General features: G+C 45.2%; 1 long non-coding RNA gene across 2 annotated transcripts; it reads right to left on the reverse strand.

The window, feature by feature from the left end:
- On the reverse strand, nt 1-27925 carry LOC115086978. Of its 2 annotated transcripts, none has more exons than XR_003855378.1 (4): nt 27796-27925; nt 17316-17437; nt 4586-4915; nt 1-1036 (listed from the first exon to the last, which is right to left on the reverse strand). It is a non-coding gene; the product is annotated as an uncharacterized LOC115086978 (long non-coding RNA). The 2 variants fall into 2 exon arrangements; XR_003855377.1 differs by having other exon boundaries at nt 4576-4915.
- Nucleotides 27926-27980: the final 55 nt, after the last annotated feature.

A 27980-nucleotide genomic window follows, 5' to 3' on the forward strand; every position in this document is an offset into this window, starting at 1 on the left:
GTATACCCCTATTCATTTCTCTATTAACATCCCTAAACTTCTTTCTAAATTCTTTAAATTCAGCATCCTGTTTTTCAAGATCAATTTAACATTACAAACCATCAAAGAAATGTCCTTTGAGGAAGCATTAATCAAGGAGTCTAGTCAAGCAACAACTGCCCAAATGGCATCCAAAGTAACTACCTGGAGTTTAACAAAAGGAGATAACAATTCACGATCTGTGGCAGATAAGGCATCCTATGTTCTCAATACAGGACCCTCCACTGATCCATCTCTCCCCTGCAGCATCCCAGAAGGCAAGGGTAACAAATATTTTAAATAAATAAATAGGCCCATGGGCTTCCCCTCAGCTGCTGATGCTCCTGATCTACCAGCATTTCCTTTGACTCCCAAGGCTCGTCTTTTAAAGTCATCATTTGGTGCCTGGCTTACTTCTGGACTGGGATGCTGCTTTTGGCATGGCACAGGATCAGAGTCTGTAGGGGAAAGCAACACCTGCTCTTCCACCAGATCCGGCTCTCCTCTACCAGTACCACAGTGAAGATCCCTTCCAGGACAGCCAGATTCCATTCCAGAAAATGATCCAGCCTCTGCTGGACAAATGATGTCAAGGTCACAGCAGGTAAAGTTCTCACTTTGTCTTTCTCTTTAGGAAAATTTTCAAAAGTTGCACACATAAAAAAAATAGCATTTACGCACATAAAACAACATATACGCCAGCGCCTGGATGCTTTCTTCGCTGGATACAAAAACTATCACATAAAATAATAGTGATGGCATCTAGAAATATGGAGGATATTTGATGAAATAGAAGGACACTTTCTTGTTGAAAAACTTGGATCTTGTCACATGAGGTGAACATTGAATCTGGGATAACAACCAACTATACCCATGATGCAGAAATGAAAATTTCGAAGTGTTACACCAGTGTCAGGGACTCTTCAGCATAAATTTGCACCTTCTATCAACACATTGAGGATAAACTTCATCCTTCTTCAGATACGTTTTTTCTAACAGATGCTTAAGTAACTGGAGTCTGTAATAAGACATAAAAATAATTTATAAGGAGGACTGAAGATGCATTATTTCAACATATAAAAAACATTAAAAAATACTTTTTAGTTTGAGAACAAGACGATTATTACATTTGAATGCCACAAGTGATACATAAGATACAAAAAATGAGTGCAGTCCATGGCAGAGATCTGATGGCCTCCATTTAATTTTATGAGTTTGCTGATGTTTGTAATCTATTTGGTTAAACCAGTTGAGCGATAATTTTGTTTTATTTATGTGCAAGAGTTCACGCACTATTTTCCTCTAGAGACTATTTATTATTTTAAAAACCTCAACATACATGCGTAAATGAGGGTCTGCGAGTAAATTTACACATGTACCAAAGGGGCAGGCGAGGGATGTTCTGGGGAAGGGTCAACATTTATGCGAGTGAGTTGCTATTTTATAAGGAATTTATGTGGATAAATGTGGCACCTTACTTGCATGTCAGGAGTAAGTGATCATAAATATCTTACAAATGAAAAAATTAATGGGTAGAGAGTCTGGGTGAAGTGGGGAGGACTTCAGGCTAAAGAGCCAGGAGGGTCTTTACGAGCTGCAGATGGACCAGGCGAACTGGTAGACTAATTAGTTAAACTGGCTATTTCATTACCGCATGCATGTTAGAAAACCCCCTGAGACTTGTGTGTGTAAAAGTCGAATTTCAGAGGCGTGGGGTAAATGCATCCAAATAATGCGAGCAAAATCTACTCACACATCCCTTTAAAATGTGACATACACATACATGGGTATATCATTTGCACACACTTATCCGGCTAAATTCTGATTATCCTGCTAATTGATCTTGGGCAAGTCACTTTACCCTCCATTGCCTCAGGTACAAAATTAGATATCAAGCCCTGTGGGGATAGGGAAATACCTATAGTACCTGAATGTAATCCATTTTGATGCACACTTTGAAGTGCCGAAAAGCGGAATATAAAAATCTAAATAAATAAGTAAGTAGTAGAGGTGTGAATCGTGTCCTCGATCGTCTTAACGATCGATTTCGGCTGGGAGGGGGAGGGAATCGTATCGTCGCCGTTTGGGTGTTTAGAGTATCGTGAAAATCGTTAAAATCGTGAACCGGCACACTAAAACCCCCTAAAACCCACCCCCGACCCTTTAAATTAAATCCCCCACCCTCCCGAACCCCCCCAAATGCCTTAAATTACCTGGGGGTCCAGCGGCGGTCCGTAGCTAAATCGGGGGAAGGGGAAGGGCAGGAAAACCGGCACACTAAAACACCCTAAAACCCACCCCTACCCTTTAAATTAAATCCCCCACCCTCCCGAACCCCCCCCAAATGCCTTAAATTACCTGGGGGTCCAGCGGCGGTCCGTAGCTAAATCGGGGGAAGGGGAGGGCAGGAAAACCGGCACACTAAAACACCCTAAAACCCACCCCCGACCCTTTAAATTAAATCCCCCACCCTCCCGAACCCCCCCAAATGCCTTAAATTACCTGGAGGTCCAGCGGCGGTCCGGAACGGCCTCCTGCAATTGAATCGTGTTGACTTCAGCCGGCGCCATTCTGCGCCGCCATTTTGCAAAATGGTGGCGCAAAATGGCGGCGGCCATAGACCAACACGATTCGACTGCAGGAGGTCATTCCGGACCCCCACTGGACTTTTGGCAAGTCTTGTGTGGGTCAGGAGGCCCCCCCAAGCTGGCCAAAAGTCCCTGGGGGTCCAGCGGGGGTCCGGGAGCGATCTCCTGCCGCGAATCGTTTTCCGTACGGAAAATGGCGCCGGCAGGAGATCGACTGCAGGAGGTCGTTCAGCCGGGGTCCGGAACCCCTGCTGTACGGAAAACGATTCGGGGCAGGAGATCGCTCCCGGACCTCCGCTGGACCCCCAGGGACTTTTGGCCAGCTTGGGGGGGCCTCCTGACCCCCACAAGACTTGCCAAAAGTCCAGTGGGGGTCCGGAACGACCTCCTGCAGTCGAATCGTGTTGGTCTATGGCCGCCGCCATTTTGCGCCGCCATTTTGCAAAATGGCGGCGCAGAATGGCGCCGGCTGAAGACAACACGATTCAATTGCAGGAGGCCGTTCCGGATCGCCGCTGGACCCCCAGGTAATTTAAGGCATTTGGGGGGGGGGGGGTTCGGGAGGGTGGGGGATTTAATTTAAAGGGTCGGGGTGGGTTTTAGGGTGTTTTAGTGTGCCGGTTTTCCTGCCCTCCCCCTTCCCCCGATTTACGATTTTTTGACGATAAATCGGGGGAATTGATATTGTATCGTGGCCCTAACGATTTTTGACGATTTAAAATATATCGGACGATATTTTAAATCGTCAAAAAACGATTCACATCCCTAGTAAGTAGCACCTTTGCTAATAGATGGACAAATTAGAACTCATCTATATAAGTAGGGACATTTATCCAGCTATATTCTCATTTATCTGACTAATTAGCAGCAGGATGAGTCTGAAAAATGCTACTTGTTCGTTTAAGTATTTTTATTTTATTTATTTATTTAGATTTAGATCCCACCTTTCAGGCACTTCCGAGCAGATTACATCCAGGTACTGTAGGTATTTACATATGTTTATGAGAGATTTACCAGGGTCCAGTCTGAGTCTGTTCTCTGGCCACCCCAAAGACTACTCATGCTGCCTCAAGGTTATCTGTTATCTGGATATGTAAGATAGCCATATGGCAACGTGCATGGAGTTTGGAGTAGCCGGAGAACAGTCACAGGCTGAACATTGGCAAATTTCTCATAAACCTCTTTCTTTAAAGACGAGAAACAAAATAAAAGCAGCTCTATTATTCTTCACAGTTCACAAAACAAAGGCAGAAATACAACTTACAGCTCAGCAGTATTCTCTTTCCCTGGGCTCCCTTCTCTCCCGTGGGCCTCCTCTTCCTTCCTGGGCCTAGCTAGTTATACATCTTTCCCAAGGTCCTCTGACCAGGACAAGGATTCCCTGCTGTATTAGATTTAAGGTGGACCGGGCCAGTTCTCTGGAGCCAGTCTTTTAAGATATTATGGGGTTTTCCTCTGTATACTGCTTCATAAACCAGATGATTTTTTTAAAAGCACTATTTAGCTAGATAAGTCTAAAATCTCTATTTATCCAGCTATCAGATTTAGCCGGAAAGGTATTGCTTTATGACTTACATGGCTATTTGACTTAGCCAGATAAGTAGCGTTTTAAGACTTATCCGGCTAAGTAGCGCTTTCTATCCAGCTATCTTACATACCCAGATAAGTCTGAAAAGCGCTACTTAAATAGACAAGTATCGATTTTTAGACTTATTCGGCTAAATCTGCTACTTAGCTGGATAAGTTTGAAATTGTGCGGCTGGCGGTTTTTACATACATGAGCATGTTTGCATGCATATGTACTTGTATTTTCTAACTTGAGCAGATCTTTTGCACTCAGGTTATATCATTCAGTAGTACATTTGTGTGCCCCAATATGCACACATATATAGGCGCACACGAGCAGTTTGGAAAGTTGTCCTCCCTTTTAGAAAAATAAATTAGGAAGAAAAATAGAGGGAGAGTATACCTGGACACACCTGGTTGGTTATGCTGCCATCCTAACTCCTCTCATAGGTCGGAGGGAGGAGATTTTCTATTTGCTTGACAGAATGTAATTATTCATTTTTTTTAGCACAAAATAAGTGTGTATGTGGTGAGGGGGAGGGGGGCCTCCAAATCTGATGTTGCATTGAGTCTAAACATTTCTTAAACCAGTGCTGGTTGTGTCTTTTGTAAAAGTCTCGGGCTGTAGCTCAGGCTCAATAACACCGCTGCAGCTTCTGAATCCAGCTTGGCTTTGGCAAGGCAGAACTTCAGCCACAGTTCAAAAGGAGCTGCAGTTCCTCCCTTCCCCCTCTGGCTCTGCACTGTAGGAAAAAAAAAAAAGTTCAACATTCATAGTTCAAAAGCAGCTGCAGTTTTATTATTGTTATTTAAATAATTTATATTCTGCCTCTTGTGACTTGTCATCATCCTAGGCAGAGTAAATTAAAAACTTAAACATCTTAAAATCCAATACATACATAAGCAGCTAAACACGAACAGTTAAAGACAACACAGATGTATTAAATAATTAAAACAATAAAAAGATTTTGGTAATCACCCCAAACAGTACCCAAACTTCTCCCTCCTCTTCCTGGCTCATTATTGCAGGAAAAATCAGCTGCAATTTTGTTTCCTTCCCTCTCTGGCTCAGCATTGTAGGGAAAAACAACAATTACAGTTGGAAAACACAGTCTTAAACTGCAGTCAGTGAAGGTTGCTGTTCAAATGTAGTGCCTCTTCCTTTACTAAAGCCTTTATAAGTACTCTTCTCAAATGCTGTTACCGCCTGGGCTGCTTTCATTCATGGCATGTTTCAAACCATAAAACTGTGCCCCTCCCTCTTCGCTGAAGCAATCTCTCTGAAAACTCTGCCTCAAGTCCCTTGCACCAGCTGTGTTCCCCATAAATAACAGTTCCCTTCTTCCCGTTTAAGCAGCTATAGAATTCAGCTCCCAAGGTGCTCTCTGATAGATTGTTCTCCTTCTCTGCTACCAGTCTGGCCCAATCTAGTTGCTCAGGATCATATGTGTAAGGGGGATTGGGGGGGAGAAACACTTATCATGAAGCAGAAATGACTTGGAATTCTTCAGTGGCAGCATATAAGGACACTATCAATGGGAAACTGGGATAGAAAAATAAACCTTATTTACACAGTCACATGGTTCTGTATATAGGGATTGTGTTGGTGGAACCAGCACAGTAGGCAGGAAGGTTACATCCTATCTAGATAACCCTTATAATCCCAAATCTTCCTGTGCAGGGTCAAGTGATGCAGCTGGAGGGAAGTTAACCCTTTGCTCTCTGGGCTAGAGGATAACTTTCTGCTATTGATCCTCTAACACCCCTTCTCAATGGCTGAACGGTGAACCCTAGAGATGTTTCTGTGGCTGTTTCTGGTGAAAACCCTACAACTGTCCATGCCATGCCCTCATGGGGAGAGACTTTTATTTCACAAGCTGCTCTCCTCCTCCCCCTACCCTACCCAGATCCAGTCCTCTTTCTCTTCCTCCTCCAGCCCCCTATTGTTATGTGTTCTTGTGGTTCTCATAGAAACATAGAAATGATGGCAGAAGAAGACCAAATGGCCCATCCAGTCTGCCCAGCAAGTTTCACACTTTTTTTTTTCTCATACTTATCTGTTACTCTTGGCTCTTAGTAACCTTTTGGTTCTATTTCCCTTCCACCCCCACCATTAATGTAGCGAGCAGTGTTGAAGCTGCATCTAAGTGAAATATCTAGCGTAAATAGTTAGGGGTAGTAACCGTCGCAATAAGCAAGCTACACCCATGCTTATTTGTTTACCCAGACTATGTAATTCAGTCCTTGTTGGTTTTGTCTCTATATAGATCCACTTTTCTTCATTCCCCCTGCCGTTGAAGCAGAGAGTTATGCTGGATATGCATTGAAAGTGAAGTATCAGACTTTCTCCCCTGCCATTGAAGCAGAGAGCTATGCTGGATATGTGTGAAGTATTAGTCTTTCTCCCCTGCCGTTGAAGCAGAGAGCTATACTGGATATGCATTGAAAGTGAAGTATCAGGCTTATTTGGTTTGGGGTAGTAACCGCCATAACAAGCAAGCTACTCCCCGCTTTTTTGTGAATGCAAATCCTTTTTTCCACATTCATTCATGTCCTCTAGATTTTATGGATCCACAGTGTTTATCCCACGCCCCTTTGAAGTCCTTCACAGTTCTGGTATTCACCACTTCCTCTGGAAGGGCATTGCAGGCATCCACCACCCTCTCCGTGAAGAAATACTTCCTGACATTGGTTCTGAGTCTTCCTCCCTGGAGCTTCAAATCGTGACCCCTGGTTCTGCTGAATTTTTTCCAACGGAAAAGGTTTGTCGTTGTCTTTGGATGATTAAAACCTTTCAAGTATCTGAAAGTCTGTATCATATCACCTCTGCTCCTCTTTTCCTCCAGGGTGTACATATTTAGATTCTTCAATCTCTCCTCATAAGTCATTCGATGAAGAACTTCCACCTTTTTGGTCGCCCTTCTCTGGACCGCTTCCATCCTGTCTCTGTCCCTTCGGAGATACGGTCTCCAGAACTGAACACAGTACTCCAGGTGAGGCCTCACCAAGGACCTGTACAAGGGGATAATCACTTCCCTTTTTTTACTCGATATTCCTCTCTCTATGCAGCCCAGCATTCTTCTGGCTTTAGCTATCACCTTGTCACATTGTTTCGCAGACTTCAGATCATTAGACACTATCACCCCAAGGTCTCTCTCCTGCTCCATGCACATCAGCCTTTCTCCCCCCATCGAATTCAGTTGATTCGGATTTCCACTCCTCATATGCATGACTCTGTACTTCTTGGCATTGAATCTCAGCTGCCATATCTTCGACCACTCTTCCAGCTTCCTTAAGTCATGTCTCATTCTCTCCACTCCTTCTGGCGTGTCCACTCTGTTGCAAATCTTAGTATCATCCGCAAAAGGACAAACCTTACCTTCTATCCCGTCTGCAATGTCGCTCACAAAGATATTGAACAGGACCGGTCCCAACACCGACCCTTGCGGTACACCGCTTAAAACCGCTTCTCACCTGTGAAAGGACCTCTTGCCTGGACACTTCACACACGAGGCAGTTTAGGGGATATCTAAGAGGGCCTCAATCCACCACACTCACCCTTTGAAGACAATAACCCCAAATTTATCTCAGGTTGGTTTATTATGTAGCTCAGTTATGATAATAGTGCAATAAGACATGATACTTATAAAGATAGCAGGAACAATAACAGTAATAATAAACCCATATGACACAACCCTTATGTGACAAAGTCCTTTCTGCAAGAGTTCTCAGGGCATGTCTTTGATTTCTTCTGCCTCCTTTCTTCTTCTTGTCTTTGTCTAAGTCAGTCCTTTATGCTGTTTTGCTGGGGGAAGAGGGTGGCAAGAGACATTAGGGGTGTGAATCGTGTGATCGATCGTCTTAACGATCGATTTTGGCTGGGGGGGGAGGAAAATCTGATCGTCATGTTTTTTTTTGTTTTTTTTTAAATCGTTAAAAATCGTAAATCGGGGGAGGGCGGGAAAACCGGCACACCAAAACAACCCTAAAACCCACCCCGAACCTTTCAAACAAATCCCCCACCCTCCCGAACCCCCCCAAAATGTTTTAAATTACCTGGGGTCCAGTGGGAGGGTCCCGGCACGATCTCCAGCTTTCCAGCTCTCTGGCTGCGTTGAGAAATGGCGCCGGTGGCCCTTTGCCCTTATCATGTGACAGGGCAAAGGTAGCGCCGGCGCCATTTTGGTTCCTGGCTCCCGACGTCACGCGTGCAGGAGATCGCTCCCGGACCCCCGCTGGACCCCCAGGGACTTTTGGCCAGCTTGGGGGGCCTCCTGACCCCCACAAGACTTGCCAAAAGTTCAGCGGGGGTCCGGGAGCGACCTCCTGCACGCGGGCCGTATTGCCAATCTTCAAAATGGCGCCGGCGCTACCTTTGCCCTCACTATGTCATACGGGCGACGCCCGTATGACATAGTGAGGGCAAAGGTAGCGCCGGCGCCATTTTGAAGATTGGCAATACGGCCCGCGTGCAGGAGGTCGCTCCCGGACCCCCGCTGGACTTTTGGCCAGCTTGGGGGCTCTTCCTGACCCCCACAAGAATTGCCAAAAGTCCAGCGGGGGCATTTGTATTGTATCGTGCACTCTAACGATTTTGGACGATTTTAAAATTATCTGACGATAATTTTAATCGTTCAAAAACGATGCACATCCCTAAGAGACATATCAAAAAGCAGATTGTGTCAGACGTTTCTTAACCTATAGCCTTAAAAGGTGAATTTTCAAAATGATCCATGTATAAAATATAGCATATGTGCATGCATATAGGTTTTATGTATGTATTCCAAATTTTATAAAAGTTGAAAATACGCAGGTGTGTTCACTTTCTTACACACATATATGCATATGAAAAAGGGGTAGTCTAGGGCTTTCTGATGTGGGGCTAACAATTACACACATAAGTGGCTATTTTAAAAGACACTTACATGCATACATTTTCAAACTTACGTATTTCTGCTAATTATCTGCTGTAAGTGATTTTAAACATGTTTGCTGAGTAGTACTGACAGAGTGGGAGGTCTGGGTATACTGGGGAGAGTTCAGGCTAAAGAACCAGAAGAAGGACTGAGAGAACTGGTGCACTAATTGGTAAAGTGGCTAATTTCCTTGACACGCACATGATTTAAAATTGGCCAACTTACGCATCTAAATCGGGACTTACACAAGTAAGTGTATATTTTATACTTTCACGTGTAAAATATACAGATGTATATATTTAAAATTTTGTGCGTTCAATCCATTGATATACATGGTTTCATATGTGCATATTGCATGGTAGAATAATGTGTATTTAATAAAATGAGGATATATATGTGCATATTATAAAATACTATAGCAAATATGTGCATGGCCACATACACACGTATATGCCACTGTACGCAGTTGTTTGAAATGTATCCTCCTTTCTGCCAGCAGGAAGCCCTTGTGGGGAATATGCAAGAAGAACGCAATTGTGTGGGGGATTAAGTGTCAGGGTCAGTTTTCAGCTGCCCTGCACATTTGTAAATTAAGTTAACGAGTTCTGAAGTTGGCCAGGTCCAGAACTCATTGCTGTGAGGGTGTCTGTGTGCGTATGGATTCTGAATACACAAAAGGATAGTCAGACTCATGCTGAATAATCTCATTATACTACCCCTGCAGCCCTGCTTCCTACCCCCTCACTCTCCTTCCTCACCCCATGCTCTTTTTCTGTCCTCCAGCAGCCCTCTGTATCTCTCTCTCTCTGCAAACCCCCTCCCCCCCCAAAGCTCTGTTGTCCTCTCACAACTGTTCTCTCCCACACTCTTCTCTCCCCATGCCCAAAAGATTCTACTGCCTCTCGCAGCATCCAGAAAATGCTTCTGCCACCTTTCTTCATGCCTGCCTTCTGCACCTGTGCCTCAGTTGGGTCTGAAGACACTTTTGCCAGCTACCTTGGCCCCAGGGCCCACAGCTGAGAAAATGTACTCATCCTAAAGTAGGCAGGTGAGTGCATTTTTGAAACACGTCCCTTTACTACTCACCATACGAAAATGAATATTCAGCTTCTGATGTCATCTTAATAATAGGAACACAAACTCTCTCCATTACCAAGCGATTTGTGAATCAACACAAAACCCTGCAAAAAACACACTCAGCACCGCGGTAGCAAACCTGCCTGGCCAAGACAGTACTAACGTCCATGACTTAACATAGCAACATATTTACCTATAAAAAAGCATGACTGCTAATATTGTACTGGGTCCTGGAATACCAATACACCTCCTACTGGGAAAACACAATGAGCTGGACTACTGTAGATCCTTACATAGAAACTCCATAGTTACCTGGCCTTATGTAGCCAGATAACCTGCCACTTAACCGGATATCTTCAAAAGATATACGGTTGAGTAGCGATACTTAAAAAAATAATAATAATAATTCGCTGCGGGCCTCTCAGCCAGATTCCTACACCACCTCCACAAATACCTAAACCAGAATCCCCTCAAATCACTCTAAATAAAAAAAAGAGAAGAGACGACTGAGGGGGGATATGATAGAGGTGTTTAAAATCATGAGAGGTCTAGAACGGGTAGATGTGAATCGGTTATTTACTCTTTCGGATAATAGAAAGACTAGGGGGCACTCCATGAAGTTAGCATGGGGCACATTTAAAACTAATCGGAGAAAGTTCTTTTTTACTCAACGCACAATTAAACTCTGGAATTTGTTGCCAGAGGATGTGGTTAGTGCAGTTAGTATAGCTGTGTTTAAAAAAGGATTGGATAAGTTCTTGGAGGAGAAGTCCATTACCTGCTATTAAGTTCACTTAGAGAATAGCCACTGCCATTAGCAATGGTAACATGGAATAGACTTAGTTTTTGGGTACTTGCCAGGTTCTTATGGCCTGGATTGGCCACTGTTGGAAACAGGATGCTGGGCTTGATGGACCCTTGGTCTGACCCAGTATGGCATGTTCTTATGTTCTTATGTTCTTATGTTTAATGCCACCGAGCCTCCAGCCCCTCTCCCTTTCCTCCCTGGTAAATCTCCCCCACAAAACTATTTCCTTGACATACCCCACACGCCCCCACCCACCACCACCACCACCACCACCCTAGACCTGAAGCCCGATCACCCACCCACCCATTACCTGGAAACAGCACTCCTTTTTAAAATCTGGGATCGTGATACACAGCGATCCCGAGGCTTCCACTGGAAACATAACATTATAGTGACAGTTATGCTTCCAGAGTAATATTGCTAGTAATTAGCTCTAGAAATTGCACTGGAAGATAAGCTGTCTAGAGATGTGAATCGGAACCGGAATCGGTTCGGTTCCGGTTCCGATTCAAATCATGCATTTTTTTTCGTCCGGCCCGATCATTTTTTTTTTTTATCAGCTGCGCCCGATCCGATAAACAAAAAACCCACCCCGACCCTTTAAAACCGCTCCCTTAGCCTCCACCACCCTCCTGACCCCCCAAAAAACATTTTAAAATTACCTGGTGGTCCAGCGGGGATCCCGGGAGCATTCTCTCGCGCTCGGGCTGTCGGCCGATAAACAAAAAACCCACCTGACCCTTTAAAACCGCTCCCTTAGCCTCCACCACCCTCTCGACCCCCCCAAAAAACGTTTTAAAATTACCTGGTGGTCCAGTGGGCCCCGGGAGCGATCTCCCGCTCTCGGGCCGTCGGCTGCCACTGGACGGCCGGCGCCATCTTTAAAAATGGCTCCGGCCATCCAGTGCTCCTACCATGTGACAGGGGCCGGCCAATCGCATGATTACCCTGTCACATGGTAAGAGCAAAGGGCCATCGGCGCCATTTTTATTAGTGGCAGCCGACGGCCCGAGAGCGGGAGATCGCTCCCGGGGCCCACTGGACCACCAGGTAATTTTAAAACATTTTTTGGGGCAGGGTCGGGAGGGTGGTGGAGGCTAAGGGAGCAGTTTTAAAGGGTCGGGTGGGTTTTTTGTTTATCGGCCGACAGCCCGAGCGCAAGAGAACGCTCCCAGGACCCCCGCTGGACCACCAGGTAATTTTAAAACATTTTTTGGGGGGTCGGGAGGGTGGTGGAGGCTAAGGGAGCGGTTTTAAAGGGTCGGGGTGGGTTTTTAGGTTGTGTCCTAACTCCCGTTAGTGTGTACTAACCCGATTAACGATTTTTTCACGATAAATTGGTGGAATTTCAATTGTATCGCACTCTTTAACGATTAATGACAATTTAAAAAATATCGGACGATATTTTAAATCGTCAAAAAATGATTCACATCCCTAAAGCTGTCACCAAAAGATTACTCCAGTAATTGTCACCAGTGCTATTACTAAAGCAACAGTGGAAGCCTCGGGATCACTGTGTACTGCGATCTTGGTTTTAAAACGGAGCACTGATCTGGGTACTGGGCTGGTGGGAGGGCTTTGGGGCCAACGTGGCAGCATGAAGGGTGAGGGGGGTGTCAAGGAGGCAGGGTTTTTTTTTTTTTTGGGGGGGGGAGATTTATATGGGAAGCGAAGGGAGAAAGTCTGGAGGGCAGGTGCCATTAAAGGTTATTTATGTATTTGATTTATAAGGTTTTGAGGGGGACCCTGGCCAGCCAAGGGTTTAGGTATTTGTAGTGGTGGGGTTGATATCAGGCAACGAGACCCACAGTGAAGTTTTTTGTTTTTTTTAAAGGATCGCCACTTAACCGGATATCTTTTGAAGATATTTAGTTAAGTGCCCGCCCAACACTGCCAGCATCCAGAAGCAAGTTGTGCGACACAACTTGCTTCTGGATGCTGGCAGTGTTGGGCGGGCATACAGCTTCAATCTGCAAAGAGATATCTACCATTAAGACCATCCAAGATAGTCTTTGGACAACATGAAGATAAGTTGGAAAAATGCAACCATCCATAAAACGTACTGAGTTGCTTATTTAGGAGAGTTGACTTGGAATATTAAACCATAGTTACCTTTTCAATTCAGCACTTGACTGTGACTTTGAAAAAATTGGAAAATTGAAAGCACTATATCACAAATACTTATTCACAAATTTAAAGTAAAAACGGTACCTGCTTTTGTTGGAATCTCAACTGCTATTATTGGTGAGACTCCCTGCAGTGATACCGGATACCAGAGAAGCAGCACATTAAATCCCTGTGGTTTGTATTTTCCCTGGTTTGTAGCCTGCTGCTTTAACCATTAGGCTACCCCTCCACTCTTTGATCTCTTTATTTTTCTAATCATATTGGTCTCAGTCTTTTTCCAATTTTCTCTCTCCCAACTCATTTTTCAGGTTCTCCTTTTTAGCTTCCATTTCTTCTCTTTCTTCCTGTCTGCCTCACTTTCTCCACTGTATCTGACATTGATCTTTCCCCTTTATCTCATTTTCTATAGTTCTCTCTTCACTGCTTGTGTATCCACTCATAGCTAGATTTCACCCCTGTCTTCTCTTCTCTCATCCTCCAGTTCTTCTCGTCCTAGCTTTGCACCTCCTGAACTCCTCTCTCCATTGCTCCCTCTCCATCTTCCCCCTTACTGGGTTGGTCCTCTTACCAATCTCCAGCAGGCTCCCTCATCCTTCTCCCTAACAGTTGCCCTCTTTCTGGATCTCTCAACCCCCTTGCTTCCCAGATCATTCCCAGTCATCCCTCTCGATCCCTCCCCCTGCCTCCCGCTATTTCCTATTCATATTCATCCTTTTCAAGCTCTCCCAACTTTTCCAATTATCCCTTCATGCTTTTCCACTCCCACTCGCCATCTCTCAACATATTTGTCTTGCATCCTCCATCTCACCTGTCTCTTGGCCTCATTGCCCTTCCCAGTCATCAAGCTCCCTCTTTTCGCCTCTTTTCCCAGCTCTCCCATTGCCCCTCTGTTTCTCCCACTGACACCAGTTTTCTATTTTACCCTTGTCTTACACCTACTTCCTTTTCTTCATGTCCATCTTCTGTACTCATCCACTACCCTACTTCCATTTCCTCCTTCTTTTACCCCCACCTCAGTACTTATGTCTATCAGAGGCAATTTTCAAATGTAACATACTATTGTAGCAATTTTCAAAAGCCCATTTATACATTTAAAGTGCACTTATGCACGTAAAACCTATTCACAATTCAATGGTGTATACCGTAGCAATTTTCAAAAGCCCGCTTACATGCATAAAGTGCACTTACCTGTGTAAAACCTAGTTTTAAGTATGTAAATACTTTTGAAAATTACTATCATCTTTCACTACCCTCTTCAGTCCCTTTCCACTACTTCTCATTCTGTCCCCAGTCTTTCACCCCATCTCTAGATCCTTCTCCACCCTTCATCTCTCCACATCAAATCCCTAGTCCTGTCTCCCTGTCTCTCACTCTCCACTCATATTCACCCATCCAACTGCTGGGTCCCCACAGTCCTCCTCCAACCAATCTCCAAGTAAGCACCCTCCTAATCTCCCCATCCACAAGAATCTGCACTCCACCCCAATCCCCAAGTCCTCACCCTCCTTTAACTCAAATCTTCCCAACACAGTCCCTGCTCTCTCTCTCCAGCTTCAAGGCTGTTCCTCCTGCCTCCCAGGGTCTCTTTCTTCTCACCCTCTGGCACAGACTGGATGGTGCAGTTGGCCAGACACAGTTCAGATCAGTAGTTTGAACTGTAGGTGAGAGGAGTCATGGCAGGAAGAAATACTTAGAAGTACCAGACCATCGGTACTGTTCTCTTGCTGAACCACAAAGTGGAGAAGCAAGAGAAAGTTTGAGCAAAGCAGGCTACATTGCAGGTGAGCAGGTACAGCTGTGGCAGTTCTTCTTTGGCTGCAAGAAACAGCGGTACAAGACTGGTGGCAATAAATCTTTTGCTCCATGTTCCAACCCCAAAGTTTTGCCGCCCATGCTTTTATATTTGCCCCAAATGCGTAGAAGGACCAAGTTGCAGCTTGAATTGAGAGATCCCTTTTAATAGGTCTATGGAGTAGCCAAATGATTAGAGCAACAGGTTGCAAACCAGGGAAGCCAGGGTTCAAATCTCATTGACACTCCTTGTGACTTTGGGCAAGTCACTTCACCCTCCATTGACTCAGGTACAAATTTAGGGCCTGATTTACTAAGGTTTTTTTCCCATTCTGTGAAATTGGGAAAAATGCTTAGCAAATCCGAACTTTAGATTGCAAGCCTTTTGGAGATAGGGAAATACCTGAATGTAATTCACTTTGAAGTGTCACAAAAGGCAGAATATAAATAAAAAATTATTACACCTTGTGTGCAGTTCAGGTTGCCATAAGGATACAGAAAGCAGGAACATAGTGATACAGGGTATAGATAACAGTGAATAGCTCCCCTATGAAGGCTTAGACAGCTAGGACCCCCCCCCCCCCCTTCCCCCCCAAGTTTAGAGAAGAGATATCCTAGATGGGACATGACAAAGGCCCATAACATTATAAGTGGCATATACCAGCAAAGAGGGAACAACCATCAGCCCTGTCAAACAGCACTGAGACCAGAAAACAGTGTGAAATCAACTGCCAGCAGAATCTGAACAAACCTAAGAAATGTACTAAGAGCTAAGAAGCTGTAGAATCTGTGCTGGAGGATTCAGTCAAGGTCAGTAGTACATCTGGGACCATAAAAGGACCATAGAGGTCTCTGAAGGGCAGGCTCACTTGCAATCATCAGCCAGGAAGTTGTAAAGAAAACTACCTCTCACCTCTGGGAGCAATAAGTTATGAATCCTTCATTAGGTCTGGCTGGGCTTTTCCTCATGACCTGGACTAGCTCCCACTGGAAACTGGATGCTGATATCCAGTGGATGACTGGTATGACGCATTTGTTACACTTGCCGGCCGCAGAGCACCGCAGCCGGCCTCACTCACCCGACACCGCTACGCCATGGAGAAGACAGCCCTGGGCTCCCTTGTTGCAGCGGGGAGCCACCGCCATCGAGGCTCTGCAGCTTCGCAGCCATGAGTACCACTGCGCTCGGGGTGCCGCTGACAGCATTGCTATCTCCTTGCGGCTCTGAACACTGCCAGTACCACCTCACTTCCTTGCTCCCTCTCCGTGGCAGGAGGATGCTGCCGACTTCCACTCCTGCATTGGACTCCCTAGGCCCGCGCACCTTTCCTCATCATTTAAAGGGCCCGTGGCGGGAAAAGCTCCATGGCCTCCCTTGTTGACATCATTGCCCTAGACCTATATAAGGCTGGACCCTGCTTCCAGCCTTTGCCTTAGCAATAGGTCTCCTCGTCTTGAGTAGTGCATTGCCGTTCCTTCCTTCTATGTCCCTCATCTTCATCCTCATCCTTCAGACTGACCTTGGCTTTGACTTCAGACTTGACTTTGACTTTTGCTTCATGCTGCCTGACATGACCTTTGCCTGGACCTAGACCATGAGCTACACTGCCTGCCATGACCCTTGCTTGGACATTGACCATGAGCTATGCTGCCTGCCATGACCCTTGCCTGGACCTTGACCATGAACTACACCACCAGCCTCAACCGTTGCACAAACCTCGGCTTGAGTTATTCCATTATTCCGGACCTTGGCCTGAGCACCAGTTTCATTTCTACAGAAGGACTTCCTTCGCTGCAGAGGTCCCACCTAAGTGCAGCCGGCCCCGGCACCTGAAGGCTCAATCTAAGGAGAACGTGGGCTGGTAGTGGTGAAGCTCCAGCTGGGCCTCTGCTCTTCACCAGCCTCGCCTACTGATGGTGGGGATCTGTGGGGCTCCTCCCCATAGGTAGCATCAACTCCCCCTTGATCCAAGGGTCCACTTGCATAACACCCCCCTCATGATCTAAAGGATGCAGGGCATATAGATAAACAGGTATGTTCCTATAGGAAAGTCTATTCTTCTCAAGTATTTAATAACCTTTACAATCTACACACAATTTACCACTTATTCATATTTTCAGTCTGTCAGCTTTCTCACAGTTTGCTGTGCTATCAGTCTTGCCCCATACGTCACAAAATAAAGATATCTCTGTAATATAACACAGAAAGAAATCATATCCTACGCCATGAAAAAGTGCCATGCATTTTTTATAATATGCTCCTTTAACTAGTCATTGTTTTTTAAGATCTGCTGAAAAAATATTAAGTCTAATTTACAAAGTGTCAGAATATGTTAGGGTAATTCAGCATTCTGGGAGCCTGGGGCATCAAGCAGGGAAACAGAAATGGGCATCCACTGAAATGCGAAGGAGAGGAGCACTAACCTGGCATGGTCCTCAAGAAGCAGAATCCAAGAGGAAAGCACAATATTACTCAATGCTATTGCAAAGCAAAATGATCTGCGTATCAGGCCATTCTGGTATTAAATGTATTCGTTTTGGCTCATCTGGGGAAATACAATGTGAAAATAAAGAAGGAAAAAAAGCTCCAAATTAGTGATGGATATTCTTGTCCTTCAGAAAACATGGCCTCAGCCTTTCTGTAGATTAAGCACAATACCCAAAAGATGAATCCCCAGCAGCTAGCCATAATACCTTCAATGCTTGCTGCTCTCAGCTCAGAGCAGCTGGAGCTTACAATTCCCCAAATTCCCTCCAAAATTATAAATGAGTTTCAACTCCTGCTTTATTAGCCTCGTAAAAATAGCAATGCATAGCACCGCTCCTCTCCCTGCTGCCCTGTTCATGCTACATAAATTAGAGTAAGCAATGAAATTGAGTTTCTAAAAGCTGATGATTACAGCAAGCATATTTATTTATTTATTTAGATTTTTTTTTTTTTAGATTCCGCTTTTCACACTTTTTTTCAGCACTTCAAAGCGGATTACATTCAGGTACTGGAGTGTTTCCCTATCCCCAGAGGGCTTACAATCTAAGTTCGCACCTGAGGCATAATGTACAGAGTACACCATGGCATTGTGTCCACGCTGTTAATCTGATTTCTTAAATAAGCATTCTAGGCAGTCTTTTTTAGAATTAAACAAAAAGTTTTTATTAGCAAGAGGAGTAAAGGAACAACTACAAAATCTTACTAAACATACACACAAGATTCTGAAGGGACTGGGGTCAGATCTCTGCCAGCTGCCTGCAAAAGTAGCAAACAAAAGATACCAGCCACTGATCATTTGCTTTAGTCACACCTTTATACCTTTTCCTATCTTGAATACACCAGCATTTTTTCTTTGACCATAGGGTTTATCCTGAGCCGGGAGCATAACATGGGAGAAAGCGCGCGAGATGAGAGTTAGGATCAGGCAGGGGAAGGGAGGGGAGAGGGGGCAGGGTGAGATAGGCGGGGAAAGAGGACAGGAGACCCAGAGGGGAGGGGGGGAAAGGATTTGGAAGTTGCTGGAGCAATTTTGAATCCAAACCCCCTGATTGGCCATAAGCCTGTGACGTAGGGGTAGGCAGCCAGCAGAATTAGAAGGCTGCGAAGCAGGAAAGGTGCGCGCGAATTGCTGACCCGCCCGCCCTTGTTCATATCACTGAAAGTTATATAATATGTGCAATATGATGTAATTGTCGCAGTGGTGGTTGAAAACCCGAGCCCATGTTATGTTGGAATGCTGGAGGGGGGGTGCCTCGTGTAGTTGGAGGGGCTGCTACACTGGAAGACCGGAGAACCATGGGGCTAAGTTTCACGGTAGAGCTTGCTCTCGCTGGTTCGAGGCAGAGCAAGCGGGAAAGGGGGGAGGGGCAGCTCCACCATTGGGGTCAAGGTGGTGGAGGACCAAGGCAAAGGGTAGGGGGAAAGGGGAACGTTGGGGGAGGGGTATGTTGTATAGTTAAAGTTATTGTAAGAGCTCGGGTTAGTTTGTTAATAAACTGCGGCCTATTTTAAAGCCAAGAGTGTTTATTGGGGGGCTGCAGGGGACAGCAATTGAGCGCATGGTGTTTCCCTCCCCATGTTAAAGGTATTCCCTCTACCTTTCTTTGTGTATTACTTTCTTGTGTCCTGAGTACACATCCATCACAGTGCTTGATATCTATGTGATACTTGGCATATGCATATCTTGACGAAGGAAGTCTCCTGATTGTTCAGAGTCTGAGGTTCAATACACAACCCGTCAGCATTTCCTCATTAGGAACAGAGAAGCAATACACAACTTATTATTATTCCTCAACGCTCAAGCACTCCTCCGCCCTCCACCCCCCATGTCACTAACAATCTATATGTGATTTTTGCTATTTAGGAGCAGTAGGAGGGGTTTTGATATTTTTTTATTCCTCCCTTTGCTTTAACCCCACCTTTTTGGGGTATACAACCCTTTAGGAGCATGCCCAATGCTTCAGAGGGTTGGTGGGTGAGGAGAAGGATTAGTGAGAGGAAGAGGAAAAGTGAGGCGCTGAAACCTTCTCTGGGTTTCAATAGAGAGTGGATGGAGAGCAAGAGATTTCCCCAATATCTGAAAGCAAGGTGGGTAGAGAGCTAGAGATTCCCCCTGGATCTTACAGAAGGCAATTCAAGCATTTATCAAAAAGGAATCGAGGAAGAGATTTTTTGAGAAAACTTTTTTGGATTTTGATTGACCAATGCCTGACGGAAGGGCATAGCCCCAGTATCGCAAAATGCTGGGACAAAGATCTTTTGACCCATTCGACCAGTTAACAGATTGAGTGAAGAAAAGGATGTAGTCTCTTAAGGTAACAAACTCAGGAGACTTTTATTTTTTGAGAGTCTGAATTACATTTGAAGAGTTTGACTTTTGAACAAAGTTTGGATATTTTGCTTGGGGATACTTTTTCCAGCCCAGTTCATGCCAGAACTGGAATTACACTCCAGGTAGCCCATTTTTATTGGTTAGGATATTTTCAATCAGGATGAAGGTGCAAAAGCAAGAAAGGAAGTGAACATTGGATGTATGTTGAGTCTTATTTTTGCCATCTTGACTTGGATACTCTTCTTTAAGTTACAGTAAAGACTATATTTTTATTTGAACACCAACTATGGACTCCAGTGTTTTCCTTGAGTGCTCCCTGTGTGGACTTACTAGGAGATGGAGAGACCCTTTTGTGATTCCTGATTTCTCCCTGTTGTGCTGATTTTGTTTTCCCTGCTCTTATTCTATACTATTTGGCACTTCCTGGAACTATTTAATCTAGAGTGTAAAGTGGTCACCAAGATTGTGATTGACAGCATCAAGGGCCCTGGAAGAGAAGTCTTCCTCCCCATCTGGACCTGAACTAAAACCCATAGCACCCCTAGTCGAGGATAAAGCACCAAAACAGAGGAACTGCTACATATATAAATGCAGTGGACCACATCCAAGTATCTTCCCAAGTTGTGGAGGGGGTCTCCTTTACGTCATTGCCCATTTCTCTTTGGACTAAGGGTATTGAGGCAAGGTACACTTCTACCAAGATCATTAAGTAAGCTCCTTGCCATAGTTCAGCCATTTAATGTTAGTTTGCAGATTCCAACAGAACTCTTGACTTCATTTTTTACCAGCACGCTACCTGATGTGAGGCCTTCTCTAGGCTCATGGGACCAAGTATGGCTTCAGCTTCGGGCTTGGGAGTCTATATGGTCCCCCATACCACATAGTTACTCTCCTGGGGTAGTGTACTATCTGTTTTCATCATCACTCAGGGGAAGAGTAGTCAATTTTGGCTCATCCAATGATGTGTATGGGCACAGGGTCTATCCATGAAACACTCTATCCCAGTGACATCTCCGGTCTGGAGATAATCTAGTCCCAGCAACACTGGATTGGAGATTGAGGCCACTGGCATGTCCCATTGGATTCTGCAATTACCAATGCTCAGGATTATTTTGACTTATGCTTGGGCCTTCACTATGTTACCAATCTCTACATCTCAGATTTTCACTAGCTGGCTGTTGATGTCTTCTGGCTGGAGAATCCAGAAGTATAGCTCGTCTGAGACAATTATGGCCTCTGTTCCAATGTACAGAATAGCTTGTGTCAGTATATTATTCATGACAATTAGTACTTTTATACTGAGATTTTTTTATTTGATTACCTGGCTAATAATAGTGTCTGTATTGCAACAGGACCTCCTGTGGTTCCTTCTAAGTCTAGGCTACAAGATTCAAGGATCACTTGTCCCACTGATGTCTCAGCCATTGAGACTAGATGAACGAGAGCATTCTCTCTTCCAGGGACCCTCCTCTCCACATTAGAAAAATGGTTTTCTGGTTACTGAAGTAGGGCTGGGAGTATATGAGTGGAAATCTGCCCATGAACACCGGGGCACATTGAGAGGAGAGGATTACCTTGCTGGTGGCTGAAGAGAATCGGTAAGTACTGCTTTGGGAAATTTTAGAACTTAAAGTTTGGGGGAAAATTAACTATTGGGATATATTCTTTAGTGTGTTCTGTATTAAATAGCTAGTCAGAAGCAGGCAAAAGCCATGAGTTTGTGTTTTTGTATTTCCCTCCCTCTCTCACCCTTTGATTTATAGGCAGGAGACTCTATAATAAAAAAATTAATCATCCTTTTAACTTAAACTCAGGATTGCCCCAGACCTTATCAAGAGTTTAATCAACCCCTTTTAGGTCACACCAGAAAAATAGTGAATACATTAATAAATTTAAAGGACTCTAATTGCACACATTCCTACTCCCATAACAACCTAAACTTAACTAGGAACTGAACAAAATTAAGATGAAGGCAGCAGTCTAGCAGCAAGAGGGGGTCAATGCAGTCTTTTGCATCAAGTGTCACATGTATGAGTTTTTACCCGCCAGTGAGAGGTTGTATGTGTGCACCAGGAGCAAAGAGCTGCTGGCTCTCAGAGAATGAGTCCGATCTCTGGAGGCTAGAGTGGCAGACCTGAAGGAGCTGAGGCAGACCGAGATGTTTATAGATGAGACCTTCAGGAACCTAGTAGCAAAGTCCCAACTCCATTCTGGCAGCCCTGGTTCTGCCTTGGAGGAGTAAGGTCTCCTGACTAGAAAGCATCAACATGGTACAGCAGGAAGTGATCCTGTAGCAAGCATCTGCTCTCCAGGTGATGTATTGTCCTCTCACACTGAGGATGTATCTCCCAGGGCTACTGACCAGGAGGGAAGGGTTAGGTCAGCCATCATAGCAGATGATTCAATTATTAGAAATGTAGATAGCTGGGTGGCGGGTGGGCGTGAGGATCGCCTAGTAACATGCCTACCTGGTGCAAAGGTGGCAAACCCTACACATCACCTAGATCGGATTTTAGACAGTGCTGGGGAGGAGCTGGCTGTCATGGTACACATGGGCACAATTAACAAAGAAAAATGTGGGAGGGAGGTTCTGGAAGCCAAATTTAAGATATTAGGTAGAAAGATGAAATCCAGAACCTCCAGGGTGGCATTCTCTGACATGCTCCCTGTTCCACATGCAGGTCCCCAGAGGCAGGCAGAGCTCTGGAATCTCAATGCGTGGATAAGACGATATCGCAAAGAAGAGGGATTCAGTTTTGTAAGAAACTGGGGAGCATTTTGGGGAGGGGGGAGTCTTTTCTGAAGGGATGGACTCCACCTTAACCAGGGTGGAACTAGGCTGATGACGCTACCCTTTAAAAAGAAGGAGATAGAGCAGCTTTTAAACTAGAACAAAGGGGAAAGCTGAAAGTTGCTCAGCAGTGCAGTATCTTCGAAGGATACTAATGAAGCATTAGAGTTAGGGCATCCCAACAGAGAGGTTCCAATAATAAGAAAAGTAGTCCATGTGCATTTTACTAAGGAATCACCTGAGCTAAAATATTCCAAATTATCCCTAAGTGAAAAGCAGACTGTTAATACAAACAAAAAACACACTTTGAAATGTTTGTATGCTAATGCTAAAGTCTAAGAAGTAAGATGGCAGAGTTAGAATGTATAGCAGTGAATGATGACAGACTTAATTGGCATCTCAGAGACATGTTGGAAGGAGAATAACCAATGGGGCAGTGCTATATCAGGTTACAAATTATATCACAATAAGAGAGGAGCAATTTCGTGGTGGTGTAGCTCTTTATGTCCAGGAAGACTTAGTATCCAAAAGGATAAAGATCCTGCAAAAGACTAAATGCACAATTAAATATTTATGGGTAGAAATCCCTTGTGTGTTGGGGAAGACTATAGTGATAGGAGTATACTACTGTCCATAGGCTTATTGTTCATTGATTTCTGAGGCCCTTGCCAAAGTATCAGTCATAAGCTGAACTTGCATCTCGAGGTCTATGCCAAGGTAGGCTCTTATGATTAGCCAGTGCACCTCCATGGCAAATTCTGCTGTGATCTCTTTATTCTGTCAGAGCTCTCCCAGCTTCCTACATAGATTGGTGGGTGGTTTCCATTGACCGAACCTAGCTTCTTTATCAATAAAGTGTAATTTTCCTTGATATGGAAATTTTCCTTCATATGGAATTTTCCAGTAAATGGCAGTTCCCCTTAGGATTTGTAGAGGTGGTCCACCTTCTTGGCACTTCTCCATCCATGTTTTGAAGCATGTGTGCAAAATGTACCACACACAATTCCAAGTCTTCCCTGCCATCACACGTAGCCCATCTTGGGCCTTCAAACTGACAAAGCTGATTTGTGGTTCCCCAAGTCCAGTTTGCTGCACCATTTACTGATGTGTGTTTTTCTTTCTTCCCTGGCAGAATCAATGTCCCAAGTGCTCGTAGAGAGTGCTAGATAGTAGGGATCTGCATTTGTTTCATTACATTTACAAAATAGAATAAACAAAAAACCTATGAAATGTTGTTGGTTTTACTTTTATTTTGAAAAAAAAAGCTGCAAAAAAAGAAAAAAAAAACAAACCTCCGCTGCCAAGGCTTCCCTGAGGTCAACCCAAGGCTTCCCTGGGGACTCCCAGGGATACCTTGGAGGAGTAAGGGTAATTGATGGACAGCTACCCTCCCCACCCCCCCAAAAAAAAAAAAAAGTAGCCAGGGGCCTCCAACCCCCCCAAAAAAAAATTTCTTGAGAGACTCTCTGATCTCCCCCCCTCCTGAAAAGGTACTGGAATCCAGGAACCAACCCTGCCCCTACTTACCCCATCTTGTGCAGTAAAAGGGGCAGTAGGGATGCCTACTACCCTCCTGCCCCTGAGTCATCCCCTTTTGAATGACACGGATCAGCTTTCAGACCGACATCATAGTGACTTCCTTGCGTAAAGCCTCCTTTTTCTTTTCCCCCTGTGATGGAAGCCATTCAAGAATTAATTGATGTTGAATGGGGTCTGACAATGCTCACTCTCCTGGGTCCAGACTCTCTCTGCTGAGAAAGTCTGCAGGCAAAGACAATGTCAGAGCAATGTGTGAGGCTGAGATCATCTGGAGATGCATCCCCGCCCATTCCATAAGTGATCTATTTCCAGTGACACCTCCTGGCTCTTGGGACCTCCTTGCCGATTGATGTAAGCCACATTTGTTGCATTGTCTGACATTATTCAGACTGACTGACCTTTCAGCCTGTTGCTGAACTGCAAACATGCTAACCGGACAGCCCTGGCTTCCAGCCAATTCATTTTCCAGAGAGACTCTTCTGCACTCCAGCACCCTTATGCCATTAGCTCCTGACAGTGAACTCCCCAACCTAGAAGGCTTACATCTGCTGTCAGTACTAACCAGTCCGGTGGGGACAAGGAGACTCCCTTCCATAGAAAAGCCGCTTGCAACCACCACTGCAGTTGGGAGGAGACCTCCAGTGGCAGGTGGAGCTGAACCAAATAGTTCTGAGACTGCAGGTTCCACAGAGACAGCAGAAAGCGTTGAAGAGGACGCATGTGCACCCTCGCTCAAAGTACCACTTCTAAGGTCGTCGCCATTAAGCCAAGGACCTGCACGTAAAACCATATAGGCGGGCATAGAGTGTTCAACAACAGATGGATTTGAGCTAGCAACTTCCAAATTTGAGCTTCCGGCAGGAACACCTTGCCGTGTGTCGAACCAATCCCCCAGGTATTCCAGCGACTGAATAGGCTGAAGGCTGCTCGTGGCCAGGTTCATCACCCAGCTGAGCTCCCACAACAGGGAAAATCACCTTGCGAGTTACCAGGCAGCTCTCTACCAGTGACCTGGAATGAATGAGCCAGTCATCCAAATACAGGTGTACCAGGATCCCATTCTTTCTCAACGCTGCTGCAAATACCACCATCATCTTGGAAAAGTTTCTGAGAGCGGTGGCCAGACCAAAAGACAGCGCCCGAAACTGAAAGTGCCATCCCAGAACCGCGAACCGAAGGATTTGCCCAGGATACTGTGGTATGCAGATCTGTGGAGGCTTCTTGTGGATTTGCCTCTTCGACTTCCAGCACACAGGAACCTGTTGCAACAGGGACCTGTCCTTCATGAAGATCCGACTCAATTTTGTCTTAAGATATGGCCCTTGAATGGACTTGCTTGCTGAAGTGTGGATACTCTGCAGCAGTGATTTCCACTTGCGAAGAGCTAGAAAGTCTTCTACTTCCTTTGCCTATGTGGGAGTTTGGAGAGTGTGTATCGAGGTACTCTTCCTTCCTTGGTCAAAATTCTGCTTATTTTGGAATTTTTGCAGGATGACTTGAATAAAGACTTGGCTCTTAATTCCTTAAAGGTACAAGTAGGGTCTCTCGCCTATGTCAGGGGTCAGGTGGGTCTTTGTCGGCTCATCCTGATATGGCCCAATTTTCTGAAAGGAGTGAAACATCTTCATCCTCCCTTGCAGTTTCCGGAGTCTTAATTTGGTCTTGGATTTTTTGGCAGGCCCTACGTTTTGACTGCTACGTACTCCGACCTTGAGGTTGCTGGCTTTGAAAATGATGTTCCTTGTGGCAATTTGTTTGGTGCGCAATGTTTCCAAACTGCAGGTCTTGTCGGGAGCTATTTCTCCAGGTGACTCCAGGGGTGGTCTAGCTGCATACTGTTCTTTCCTTTTTTACCAAAGGTGGTCACTGAGTTTCACTTGAATCGGGTCATCTCCCTGCCGTCTCTGGATAAAGAGAAAGATGCAGAGGAGTATCATCTGTTGTGGCCCTTGGATGTCAAGAGACACATTGTCAGATATCTGGAGGTTACTGAGCCTTTGAGGAAGTTGGATCACCTGTTGTCCTTCGTGGCGGTACTAGACAGGGAGATCCAGCCTCGTGGGCTACAAGAGCTCGCTGGATTAAGGAGGTAGTCACGGTTGCATACGTGGATGCGGGGATGCCGTTACCTAGTGAGGTTCGGGCTTATTCCATTTGGGCTCAGGCAGTGTCAATGGGCAGAAGTTAGATTACTGTCTCCCGTTGACATTTGCCGAACTGTGGCTTGATCCTCCTTACACACCTTTTCCAGGTATTATTTATTGACTGAATGTTCAAGATTGGGAGAACGCAGATTTTGCGCATGCAGTTTTGTCTGGACTGTGGGCAGCCTCCCACACTCTTCGAAAGTAGCTTGGCTACATCCCGCTTTTTGTGGATTCATCTGACTGGATGCTAAGAAATGAGAAATTACTACTTACCTGATAATTTCCTTTTCTTTAGGACAGTCAGATGAATCCAGCTTCCCTCCCTTGGCTGCCATGTGATTGCATTTTGTTCCTCCTGTGTACCTACATGTTATAGAGTTTACTGGTAAGTGTAACTTCGGTCCCTAGTCTAGTGTTATGTTCTTATCTGAGCTCAATGTTGCCTATTGGCTGAGTATTACATGGCTATCTATTTTAATCAAGATTTTTGACTAGTCTTGCCACAGCTGCTTTTGAAGTGAGTACTGGCGGGCTGAGGTCACTGCAGGGGTATATATACTGTGACGTCAGCTTGCTCAGTCTCCATCTGCTGGTAGGAGTGCATAACCCACTTGCTCTGGATTCATCTGACTGTCCCTAAAGAAAAGGAAATTATCAGGTAAGTAGTAATTTCTCATTTTTCACGCATGAGAAGGAACTCATTAATGCCCTAAAACATGTAAATCAAATAACCGGCTTGCTGAAACATTCACAAGCCATGCTAATTTGATTTGAAATTAGCTACAACTCTTGAGTCTTAGCTAACTTTTTCTAGGAGCCTTGGGACGTTAATGCTTGTTCTGAAATTCCTGGGATCCTGTTTTAAAGGGGCTAACGGCCCCAAGTAAGCCCTTCCTCTCAAAAACCCCCTGCTGCCCCCAGAAGTGACTGTAGACTTAAAAGTTATAACAAATTTTAAGCATGTTGCAAATCTTGCCCCCACACCCAAACCCCTCTTTCACTAAAAAAAAATCCAGGGCTGGGACCCTCCACTCTAGCATACCCCCTTGGACATCTTCCCACACACAAAAGGATCCCTGTTGGTTTAGTGGACCCCCAACTCGCCAAAATAGCCATGGTGCTCCTGTGGAGGCTTGGAGCACCCCCCTAGGCTCCAGGCCTAGCAGCAACCATTTTCCAAAATGGCACCACCCAGACTTTGCTCCTAACATGTTATAGGGGCTAAGGCTGGGTGCCGGCCATTTTGAAAAATGGCTGCCATCAGGCCCAGAGCCTAGGGAGTGATCCAGGCCTCCACTGGATCACCACGACTATTTTGGTGAGTTGGAGGGGTGGGGGTCCACTAGACCACCAGGAATCATGTCTGCAAGGGGCGGTCTATGGGGTCCACTAAATCATCAGGAATCCTTTCATATGTGGGGGATTCCAGGGGATGGGCTAACGTGTGTGTGTGGGGGGGGGGGGGGCGGGTAGGGGTCCCGGCCTGAGGGGTCTGGACTGGCCTTTCACCGTGCTTAATTTCTTATAACTTATTTTATCATCCCCAGCTGCCTTTGGTGGGACAGGGGGATCTGGTGTATTTTACTACTTTTGGGTGGGGGGCTTACCTGGAACCATCGACTCCTTTAAGTGATAGTGGCCCCAAATTCCCCAGGCTGCCATCTCGTGTTGACACCAAATTATTTATTGCTGCAGATTTTTTCCCCATGCTGCCACAGTATTGTTCCTTGTGGTATTTTACCCTGGGGAAAAATATTGTAAGAGTTACAAAGCTGCAGGGCTATTTACTGAA

Source organism: Rhinatrema bivittatum, chromosome 3 (assembly GCF_901001135.1).
Source record: "Rhinatrema bivittatum chromosome 3, aRhiBiv1.1, whole genome shotgun sequence".
NCBI classification, from domain to species: Eukaryota; Metazoa; Chordata; class Amphibia; order Gymnophiona; family Rhinatrematidae; genus Rhinatrema; species Rhinatrema bivittatum.